This window comes from Xenopus laevis, chromosome 3L, assembly GCF_017654675.1.
Source record: "Xenopus laevis strain J_2021 chromosome 3L, Xenopus_laevis_v10.1, whole genome shotgun sequence".
NCBI classification, from domain to species: Eukaryota; Metazoa; Chordata; class Amphibia; order Anura; family Pipidae; genus Xenopus; species Xenopus laevis.
In genome coordinates, this window is record NC_054375.1 from 108,891,865 (window position 1) to 108,903,838 (window position 11,974).

The following is an 11,974-nucleotide window of genomic DNA, read 5'->3' on the forward strand; positions in this document are numbered from 1 at the left end:
TACTGCCTTAACATCTGTTGCTCATTTAAGCATTTTTAGTCTGTAGTGCGCAAAATAAATATGGGAGGCATGTTCAGCTTTTGTATTTTTAGGAGGGGGGAAAGATGACAACCCGGGGTATCTAAATTATACATTCAATCTTGAAAATTCTTCTGTCTTCATGCACTATTTACATCTCATATAGAGAATCATTATCCTGCATTTGCATATTAAGTTGGAACATTAAACCAAACAGGCATTTATAAATAAGCCTCGCTATGTTTCAGATCTCTATAAATGACTCAAGTAGTTTCTTCCCATCAAATGATGTTTGACAATAATCATATGTTAATGAAATGTATAATTAATCATAAAATACCAACATCTGTTAGCCTTATATTGCGGGCGCATTTAAGTGTACTATTTTCAAAGTGTCACTATTAGCCTAAATTATATTAAAATCCTTTAAATACAAACTGCTTTCATTAGTTCCTAATTTAGGTTGGCATGTGCAGAATAAACGAAGGAAGGTCATTTTTATTTGCTTTTTCTCAGCCAAATGTAATCAATTTTTTTAGCTCCTAAAATATCTAAAATGTTCCACTAGCAGATGGATCCAATTTGCTAGCAGAATGACACGGGACATTGATTGATTAATCCTTTGAGCCCTCCGCTAACTAATAACACCAACCCAGGAAGCCGCCACTTTGTTTCACAAAAAGAAATCATTAACAACTCCCAACTTTAGACACTGCTCTCAGTCATATAGACATAGATATGTCTATATAACAAATCGCCAGGAATGAGGTTTGTCATTTAAAGAGAAAGGATATACATTCATAAATAGGAGAGTTTAATTTCCGTTTGTTTCACCTTAAATATACAATTAAGCCCAAAGACAGTGCTTTTTTATATATGAAGTAGAATTGGATGTGGTAGCTAGCTGCTTTTCTGCTTGTCCCTTTTATGAACTGTGCCATAGACCACAGAACAGCATCATCCAGTGATCAATCAACATTTTGTGGCCTCTTAATTCGCTATGTTAGTTATAGACTATTAGACGGATTTGATTGCTAAGTTTTGAAGCATTTTACAATGATATTAAAATTGGGGAGGAGGTGGAACATACATAAAATACTATGGGTAGTTATTGTATATAATAAAAGGCACTACATTTGCCCAGGGGAGCAGAAACCCATAGCAACCAATCATCAGGTACAATTTACTGGCCAAAGTAAATATCTCATTGGTTGCTATGGGTTACTGCTCCTGGGCAAACATAGTGCATTTTATTATATATGGGGGATTGTTCTTTAGTGTAAGGTTTTGAGAGTAACTCAAGGGGAGTAATGGACACTGAATAATATTTCTCTATAAATTAGAAAAGCATTATAGTTAGGAGCCAAGCATTCAATAACCTCTTTCTGAAACAATGAGTTTGGAAACACAGTGGTAGTTTGTTCTACATCTCAAATGGTTAGAGGACGACAAGGTGCTCCAGAATTAGTTGTAAAGTTACTCACCAAACACTGAAAGTGGTCCGGGTGCACCAGCCCCAGACCCCTAGCTTTGGGGAGCGGTACAGCAGAAGATAAAGAAGCCGGGCTGACCGGCACTCAAACGGATCCACAAGACCAGATATATTTAGTTAAAAGATAAATGTATTGGTAGAAAAATTTAAAATTATAGCTTCATCTCCATCCACCCTACGCGTTTCACACCCTTCGGGGTGCTTAGTCATGGGTTCTACATACCATTGTAACAAGCGGGAAACAGGATCTTAATACAACCACAGAGCATTCATATATCCAGTCTTGACATTTTAAGGAATTCATAAAGAAAGAGCATGTCTGTCCATGGAAGGGGGTTCTAGCCTAAGGACATGTCTCCTAACACCTTAGATGATTGTAGATCTTATGGGTATGTACTGTATGTACTTTTCAGAATAACTGCAGTATTACAGAATACTAGGGTTGACTCCAATCACCATGACAGAAAGTCAGCAGTTTATATATAGGCTTGAACCATATTGTTGCTTCCCATCATTATATTTATGCCTTATACAACAAGTTTCTGCTTCCCTATATTTCCTATATAGTTCTTGTTTTGCAAAGCCATCAGATTCCCTCAACCAGGTACTGCTATAATGTTATCAGAGAACAACCAAACACCCCAGCATTATCAGCTGCCATTTCTATGTTACCATAGGTAAATACATGCCATTGGCACTATTTTTCGGATGGCCATTTGTAATAAAACATTTCATCAGCTTTGCAGGTCATACCATTTTTGTAAGTCCTTGTGAACAAACCCTTGGTATTGGTAAAACAGAACAATTTACAATACTGGAGTATGTCTTTCATGAGAACACCAATATAAATGCAAAGTCTATGGACAACTAGAACAGTAATGGGACAAAAAAATAAGACATGCTAATTTCCTAGTTTAATTGGATGTGATTTTATACAATGTATGTTACGCTGCATAGCATTTGTAAGACTGAAAGCATCTTACTTGTAACCTGCTCTATATACGTGTATACTTGCATGCTGAAAGCTAAATTTGAAAGCTATACCATGTGTGTGTATATAAATCAATATGATCACATAATCTCATTTGGAGAAGGCATGACCAACATCCAGATGTCCCAATGAGCAGCAAAACATTGGTTACGTCACTTGGTTACTCAGTATTAAAAAGAATATTAAGCTCTAAACGTAGATATTTACATTGCAGTAAACACACACGTAATTAGCTACAGAAACTAGCATCCAGGGATGGAAGCGCATGTTAAAGGAGCAATTATACTTATGGGGTGAAATAAAAGACATTGCCGAACAGGAACTTATAAAGGAAGTTTGCTTCTCTTTTAACATGCAAATGGAAGTCATTTTAGAGTAGCCTGATACTCATTAGGGGTTTGCAGTGACCGTCTGAAATCTACGAAACGACCATGACCCTGGAAAAACATCTGGACTCGGATGAAGAGCATGCAAACTCCATATCAAGTGATGCCAAGTGATTTTGGAAGCGTTTGTCTTTTGTTTTGTTCCCTCTCTGTTGGGCTTTGTTTGTTCCTGTGCTATTCCTCAGAAATGTTATTCAAAACAGTTTGCAAGAGTAGCTGTGTCAGCATATAAATGGCTTTCAATTAAGTTTACAAATTTTTCCCGCAACTTTAATTAAAAGATAAGCCTAACGTGTTTTTGCTAAATAATCGAACTTCAGGCATGTATTTTTTTAAGCGCCTAACCTCAGAATATTGAATGCTTTTGTCTTCAGCAGAGGATTTCACCTATAGATAGTTTTCCCACCTAGCTCATTTATAGAGAGTGGACCTTTAAAAGGTCACCAGCAAAACACAACAAGAAATGAAATTGAACCATTTTGGTCTGATCCAATGCAAACAAAGTGAACACAGATGAGCAAAGGGTACAGAGGGTCCTCTGTCTGTGATAACAAACATTGTGTAATTGGCTTACTGCTTCAACAGTCACAATGTCCCACACAGTGTGCCCACACACACACACACACACATACAGTATATATACTGTTATGTTTTGTAGAGTATAACAGTGCTTTAATAGCAGGTTCATGCAGCCATTACACTTAAACTCTAATACTTTAAAACAGTCTAGAAATTACTATGTACACAGTATAACTCTTGTGGACAATGACACCTGCAGGCCCTTTGAATAAACACCACATATTCCCCCTATAGTAGGAAAGCATTTGGGCAAATGTAATAAACAGCAACAATTAAACAGTATGCATTATTCACATCACATAGTCCTTGGTCCATGCAGGTAGTTTTCTGACTCTCTCAGTATGCCTTATAGGTTCACTTTCTTCAGGCCTATTGCAGTTGACATCAGGAGTAGGAAAATGTCTTTCATCAAATGGAGCTTCTCCAAAGTCATTCATAACAGGAGCAAGACAACTTGAATTCCATATGCGTCCATCAGACAGTTCATATGTGTATTGTGCTTGTTTCAGTAGTCCTGGTTTCTTAATTCTGACTAAAGATCCAGGCGGAAAGCGCACTTCTCTTGTACCACATTTTCTGTCCGATTAAGCCTTGCATTTGGCTTGTTGATGTTTGACAATGTCAGCAGTAGACGATTTTGTAGGCACAGTATTTTGTGGAAGTTTGATGTCTGCAACATGTAACTTAGTGCACATCTGTCTGCCATGTAATAATTCAGCTGGAGATGATTGGGTTGTTGCATGACGCGTTGCTCTGTAGTTATGTAGGAATTCTGTTGTAAATACTTTCCCTAGTAAGATTTGCTGTCTGTAGTGTTTCTTTCAGACTTCTGTTAAATCGCTCGATTTCTCCATTTGCTTGTGGGTAATACACTAAAGATTTCCAATGCACAATATTTCTCTCTCCCAATATTTCTCTAACAATAGAGTTGTTATATTGCCCTACACATGATCCCAGTGTATAGTTTATGTGTCATATGTTAGAAAATGTAGGGGGGAAGCCGGGTACCCCAGAAAAAATGTACGATCTTTTGCAGCCTATCACCCTGAAAAATGAAAAGTCTCCAGCGTTATTTGGGACTTAGAACATTTTTCAACAATTTTTTGAGGAACTCCTATCTACTCTATTGCACTTTGCCGGGACTGAGGTGGCGAAGGCAAGTCTGGCCCAAGAGGTAACGTTCATTAAAATCCGCACCTTATTGAATTTGCGTAGTTACGTTCATTCGCCAGAGCGCAATGTCACGAGGCGTAAGGGAGCAAATTACTGCTAGAGTCTATCTCCTTCACTAGCGAAGTTATGCCTGCACCCGTTAGTAAATCGTCGAAGTAACGAAATTATGTCATGCTAGTGAATTTTCGCTAACGTTAGTCACTTCGCCCTTTAGTAAATCTGCCCCCTAGAGAGATGGCCTCACATACATGTACTTACTGTACTTTGACACTTTCACTACTTTATTCTCTGTTTACCATGGCTCGTATGACAAACAGTGAATATTTTGCTTTCCTGAGGAAGGCCACTGATTGAGAATGAAAAAATTTGAACTGTTTAACCAATATATTTATTTTGGTTTATTATTGAGTGTAGTGCTATTGTGTTCTGTGAAGAGATCATTAAATGCACCCAGGAAAGCGGCAGGATTTTGGGAGAGCTTCTTCATGTTTTGTTCAGGCAGCCTGTGGCCTTGTTTTGACCATGAATACACTACATACAATTGTCCAAAGGCTAAATATCCCAAAATGTCTGCTACCTCTTCTGATAAAAACTATGGGAAACGTGGTGACAGGCAGACTCGTGGGTTTTGTTTGTGTGCTATCACCCAGTTTACTGTTTTTATGTTCAATGTTGTTTCCATATATAAGGCTTTGATACAACAAACTTTTACCAATGACATAAATTTAAATTATAGCTGAGGTTTTGGTTGTGTATCTTTTAAGAGACATCTGTAAGAGTAACAGGAATAAAGTGATGAGCCCTTTAGGGCAGAGACCTCTTTCCTCCCCTGTCCCTTAGTCTGCGCCACCTATTTTATAGAGCTGTCTGTTTTCCTTTCAGTATTAATAATATATTTTATAAATTTACAGCTCTACACATGCAAGTAGTGTCATATAAGTGTCATATAAATAAATACATATATGTATATAAAACATATATGTAATTAGGTGCAAATGAGAGGGGTAGGAACAGATCAGTGAATAGTAAAATAGTAAAAAGAAGTAAAAATGGCAATATAAAAGGTAACACAATAATGGGCAGAGAAAGAGATAAGTGATGTTTTGATGCAAGTGCCCGTTGAGGCTGGCTCTCTTGGTGGAACAGGGCACTTCAGTGCAGCAGTAGCACTAAGATCTCTGCATCTTCTCTATGGTTCTGCTGGCAATTTAAATTAGGCCCACCATATCAGCTGATCTCTTAGGGCAACATGTCCCTGAATATAAGATTCCCTGCAGAGAACTGAAAACAACAATCAATTAAAAATCCCGTCTCAGTGTATTTATACAATTCTGCCGCCAAAATCCACAAACTGGAAAAGTAAAAGTGAGGGAGGAGGAAATTGAGGAGATTTATGGTAACAGCAGGGAAGCTTGAGAGACCAGAACAAAGAATGGCCTCTAAAACCAGCCTGAAAAGGGTTATGGACTAGGGAAAAGTGGGAATTTTCTGTGCAATAGCCTCATCATCAGCACAACTGAAGCTTAATTAATTACCCCCTACTGTCCCTACACAGCTCATCTATTGTTCTTGGTGATGATATATATATGTATGTGAATAAAAGGGCAATAGCACATAGTACACTAAAACAAATCCACCTCCCAAAAGCCTGTTTGAAGACTTCCAAATGTACTAATCATTTTTATTATTCTACCATGATATTTTATTATTTGATAGGATCAACTCATGCCAGTAGAAGATGTATCTAGCGCATGAAAAATTGTTGCAAAAATTGCAAATAGTAGTAACAGTAGTTTATCAAAATGTATTTTATTTTAGAAAAGGCCTTAAAACTGAAAACTGACATTTTAGTTGTCCCACTGCCTGAAACAAACACGGTTCTCGGGTTATTGGAAACAAGAAGCGTTGTTCACCTACTAGGTGGCCAGATATTAAGTCAAGATAGTTAACAGCAATTTGTAGCAAAACAAGCTTTTCACCTAATTTACATTGTCAAATTTTGAGGAGAGTTTTTATGTAATTATGGATTAGTGTTCAGTAAATTGAGTTTGGCAGTTGGATTTTATACAACAAGCCCTTGTGTTTGCCACATTACAATCAGCTACTTGAAATGTCAATATTTAGGCTGTAGTTAAGATTCTGAACATAATATTGTTTGATATACAGAAAATTCTATGAATAAGCCTAGATTTGTAGATTTTTTTAGTTTAAGTTCACTTAATAAGTCAAAAAACTCTGCAACTTTCTCATAAACAGGAGAGCAAATTCTGAGAGAGAAAAATGGCTTGATATGTAGATGTTAAGATAATCATTGTACAAATATCGGGGGTTATGTAATAAAGGACACATAGTTTGCCCAGGAGCAGTAACCCATAGCAACCAATCAGTAGGTAACACACCTGTGTAAAAGCAAAAATCTTATTGGTTACTATGGGTTACTGCTCCTGGGCAAACTTAGTTCCTTTTATTACGTATGGGGGATAGAGTTTTAATAAGTGTAATTTATTAATTTGTTTCGAAATGGTTCCATTCGAAAAGGGTATGCAATTCTAATGACTGGTACAATTTAGTTATACATATGTATGGGCAGATTACATAAGAACCTGAGCATGACCATTCATTTACTGTATATGTGCAACACCTTACAATCTAAAGGCTTATTTAATATCCAGATATTAAAGCTGCACAATTATCAGCAGAGTAGAAACAACTGTCCCCTGAGGGCACTAAAAGCCAAATCCCATTAATCTAGAAAATCAGTTGGCTGGATCACCTAACAGAAGTGAAGACCCTTGCATTTTCAAATGAGCAATGACCTGATACACTTTCAAAATCCGGTTTTCAGTTTTCCACACTTTTTGTTGATCCAATCAGCTTCCTTAGAGGCATGTGGCCTACTTTGCATGTTTCCTTTTTAAGGACAGTCGCATCGGGTTTTCCATCACAACCTTTCTCCCTTCAGTGACGTCATCACAAGCTGTGGGGAAAACCATGAGGAGAGAGGGAGAAAACATCTTGCCGGCAATAATACCATTCCCTACATTCCAGTGATAACCAGCATAAGGACTTGTGACTATATATATATATATTTTTTTAAATAAATAGAATTACACTATGGGATTTCTATGTTCCCTCTTCGGAGCTAAAGGTATACTGTGAGGAGGATCCACACCTTGGGAAATAATACATGCGATACCCTCAGAAAAGGTCTTGTAAGTAGTCATTTCTGCTGAATTGGTGGAGGCGTTTGAAGTGTATAAGCGGTGATATATTTAAGGGGAGAGGAACGGTTCTTTTAAGGAACTGCACCAATAAAAGCTATATCTAAGCACAGGGTGCTAATTAACCTAATAGTAACTTACTACACCATATAGTGTTTCTGATTTCTCCGTCGCTGATCCATGTTTTTGATTGTGACTTTCATTACACAGTGGGGGACTGTGGAAGGATCCACAGGAGGAACAACTAAAGGACAAACTAACCTTTCCTCTTTTTTCCATTATTCTTATTGTACAAAAACCCAGTTGTATAATAGTGTCTTGTCACTTTATGGTTGGAATTCAGACAAAACCTATTTGTGTGATCATAGCCATCAAAATACCAGGGAAAATGTTTTTAATGGGGTTTGGTGTTGGTGCAATGACAATTTTATGCAAAGATCAGCACAGATGTCACTATGTAAATGTTTCCGTCTAGTGCCAACTAACAAGGAATGACTTGGTGTACCAATAAAGCAGCATAAAATCTGTATCCATTATGACACAATAGCCACTGGAAATGCGCTGTTACAACATATGGGTACAACATATATAAAATGCAGCTGCTAAAATAAATATTGTTCTTATTGATGTCATTCATTAAGGGGCAGATTTATCAAAATGTGATTTTAGAGCTTAATCAATAAAAACACACCCATATCTATTCATTCCTATGGGATTTTTAGAAACGTATGTATCACATGGTGAGCTCTAACTTTCAAACATTGATAAATACAATTCTAAAAATCCCATAGGAATGGATACAACATGGGTTAGCTCTAAAATCGCATTTTGATAAATCTGCCCCTAAAGGTACTTGTGCCCAAACATTCTTTTCCTTACACTTGACCATATTGCCACTGGGGAACCCTGGAGTTACTGCCACCCAATGTTCCCTCTAATTCCGTCTTGGCTATGTGCCCAAACCAAATATGTTGTGTGTACATTTTAAACTTGTGTACACAGTTTTTAAAAACTGCACTCAGGTCAGAATTAATAAAAAATGTGGTGTTTCCACAACGAATTATCTGTGCAGATCACAATTTGTGTGCGTTGGCCTCAAAATTTGTGTGCACAGCTTAGAGGGAACATTGCTGCTGCCCTACTCTTGATAGTAGTTTCCTCAGGGAACATTGCATCAATAGGCCCAGCAGACTGCACCAAAAGAACCACATTGTAACACAGTTTTAATGCAGTACAACAAAGAGATGCAGTACTCACTCTAAAAACATATTGCACACCTAGTTTGAGAGTATGCATGCACATAATTGCATATTTTTGATGCGTCTGGTGCAACTGCAGTGGGTCTAAATGTATTGTGGGTAAAAACATCTGTATCTGAAAATAGCACAATGCATATCAGTGGCACCTAATTATAGAATAATACCTCTACCCCATGTAATACCCATTGATATTATGAGAGGCATTGGTATGCTTAAACACCCAGAGCTTGAGCCCCAAACCTTTCACCCTTTGTTATGTAAAATGCTTCTTTTTATTCATATATTTTCATTGTTGTCAGCTATCCATTAATATTGTTAGATTGCATCAATGCTTCTTCGCTATTAAAGAGTTATAACAGGGTGGCTAAAAGAATCCAAAATAAAAATGCTTTTTTTTGTATTAAGCTTTCGTGCCCTAGGTCTTTTGACCACCTGGAAAACTCTGCTCAAAAAGAATGTCCTTAAATAGAATTTGACTGATTAAAGTAAAATTACAAGGAATGCAGAATTTTTGAAAGGAAGCTTTTGTCATAATGGCGCATCTGCAAACTCTTTGTGCAATACAGTTCATTTAATAATTTGCGTGTAGACAACTGAACCTCAAAGCAAAAATGCTTGCCTTTCATGGAGTCTTCATATCCCTCCATATAATGATAGAAGACATGGTTTTGCTAATTGTGGAACAAGAGCCCATAGTGTTATGTGTTACTTGCAATGCTCCAGAAGATTTATAGGCCATAGAGACTTCTTCATAGCCCTCTGGCCATACACCAGTATGGATAGAAAGATCTCTTTTATCTCTGATTTAGGCTTTATATATATATATATATATATATATATATATATATATATATATATATATATATATATATATATATATTGTACGTTTGCGGGATCCACAACAGCCACTTTCTTCTCTTTTACACACAGGGTGACCATTTGTGGACTGCCAGCAAAACCACATAAGTTGGGGTAACCCCTGTACTCACGATACTTCATTTTGAGGGATTGTGCAGTCTCCTGGCTTTTCCTCAATGTCTCACTAAGACAGACTCTGTCACTTGCAAGTAACCTTCCTGATCTGTGCGCTGCTCATATAGACCTTCCTAATAGTCTCACTAGAATTACTGCAAAAACCTTTCCACAAGACAGCCTTCCTTTGAAAAGTGAGCTCCAAAATGCGAACTTGACTTACGAAATGGAGTAACTGACCTGCTTGTTCCTTCCAGAATACCCCGGAGACACCATTATCTGCTTAGCAAGACCTTTCCTGGAGTTAACATGTCTCTCTTTAGAGAAATCAAAGGTAAGATACACCTTTTACCAATTTCCTTGGTCACTCTACCAATATATATTATATATATATATATATATAGTGTTAATTTATTCCACTATGCATTCCATCGTTTCGGTTCCCATTTGGACCTATATATTTATTTTACTCTAGGTCCAAATGCGGATCGAATCATTGGAATGAACAGTGAAATAAATGAAAACTAAAAAGAGATGTTGGTGTGCTGATCTTCTTTTCAAGTATTTACAAAATTTAGATCAAGCACCCATTTTTGTGGAATTGGATTAGAGTGCGGATTATTTTTTTGTAAAGGGCATTGTGATGTTAGGGGCACCCAACACCCATTAAAGTGTGGTATTTAAAAATAAGTAAAAGGATTAGTGTGAGAAAAAAAGTGTTATTTACCCTTTCCTTTGAATAAAAATGTGTGATAAATAAATATATACATATATGTATAGCTATAATATAATTACAGTATATTACATGTCTGAGCTTGTCTTGTAAGATCTGAGCAAGGGCTACCCAGTGCTTCAATGTTCTCACAGCGTTGTTATTATTATTACTATCCTTTATTTATATAACACTGGCATATTCTGCAGCACATTACAGGAATGATACCATCTTATCATTCTATCCCTGCTCCACTGGAGCTTACAATCTAAGGTCCTTATTGCACTGACCACATGGTCAGTTTTATAGGAAAGCAATTCATCTGCCTGTATATTCATACATACTCATAGGATAAACATATCCTAGTATTCACAAGCACATGCTGCAGCTCATCTACAATACAACGTGTGCCTGCCCAGCTTCCAGATATGCTGTCTATGTAATCAGGTGCAACAAATATTGATGCAGAATGTACAGGAACAGAGGCTTTTATAGGCCATATTGTATAGGACATTGAAATATTTTATGAATGTAATTTTCTTTGGAACAGGTCCCACAGCAACTCCGGTACTGGAGCACTGTGATGTTGTTGGCACACCTGGAAGGAAAAGAGCATAAAGCTTTATTATTTCCATCAAATTCCCAATCAGCTCTTGGATAAAGTGTGCACCTGTAGCACCTTCTCTACCACTTCTATGGTGTCTAATTATCCTGCCCACAGAGAAGGTCTTGCATAATGTAATACGTGCAGTTAAAGTTCACTCGGCAAAAACACTAATGAAAGTGAATTTTTGTTTGAGACTTTAATCACATAATCCCTCTGCGGCTCACTGTTTTACAAATACTGAGAAGCCCAAATAATAAAGGTCAAAATAGTGGTATTAGAGATTTTTTAAACCACAATTAAACTCTATTTCTCTAAAACCACGAATGCCATGAAAAGTTAATAAAATATCTGAATATAAAAAACACAAAAAAAAAAAACTCTAAAAAAAATATAAATATCTCTAAAGCCTCCAAAAAATTCAAGTTCTTTTGGACAATTACTAGCGAATAAAATCTGAAAAGTCTAATTGGTTAAAAAAAAAGGTCGAATAGTATCAGCACAGCTCCCATTGACTTCTATGGGACCCGATTGCTTTTACTTGGAGAAGTTTTGCATGAAGAGTTT

At 36.9% G+C, this 11,974-nt stretch overlaps 1 long non-coding RNA gene across 1 annotated transcript; it reads left to right on the top strand.

Moving 5' to 3' along the window:
- Positions 1-7,547: 7,547 nt before the first annotated feature.
- LOC108711394 lies at positions 7,548-11,751 on the top strand. The gene is made up of 3 exons (XR_005966344.1): positions 7,548-7,851; positions 10,349-10,425; positions 11,354-11,751. It is a non-coding gene; the product is annotated as an uncharacterized LOC108711394 (long non-coding RNA).
- Positions 11,752-11,974: the final 223 nt, after the last annotated feature.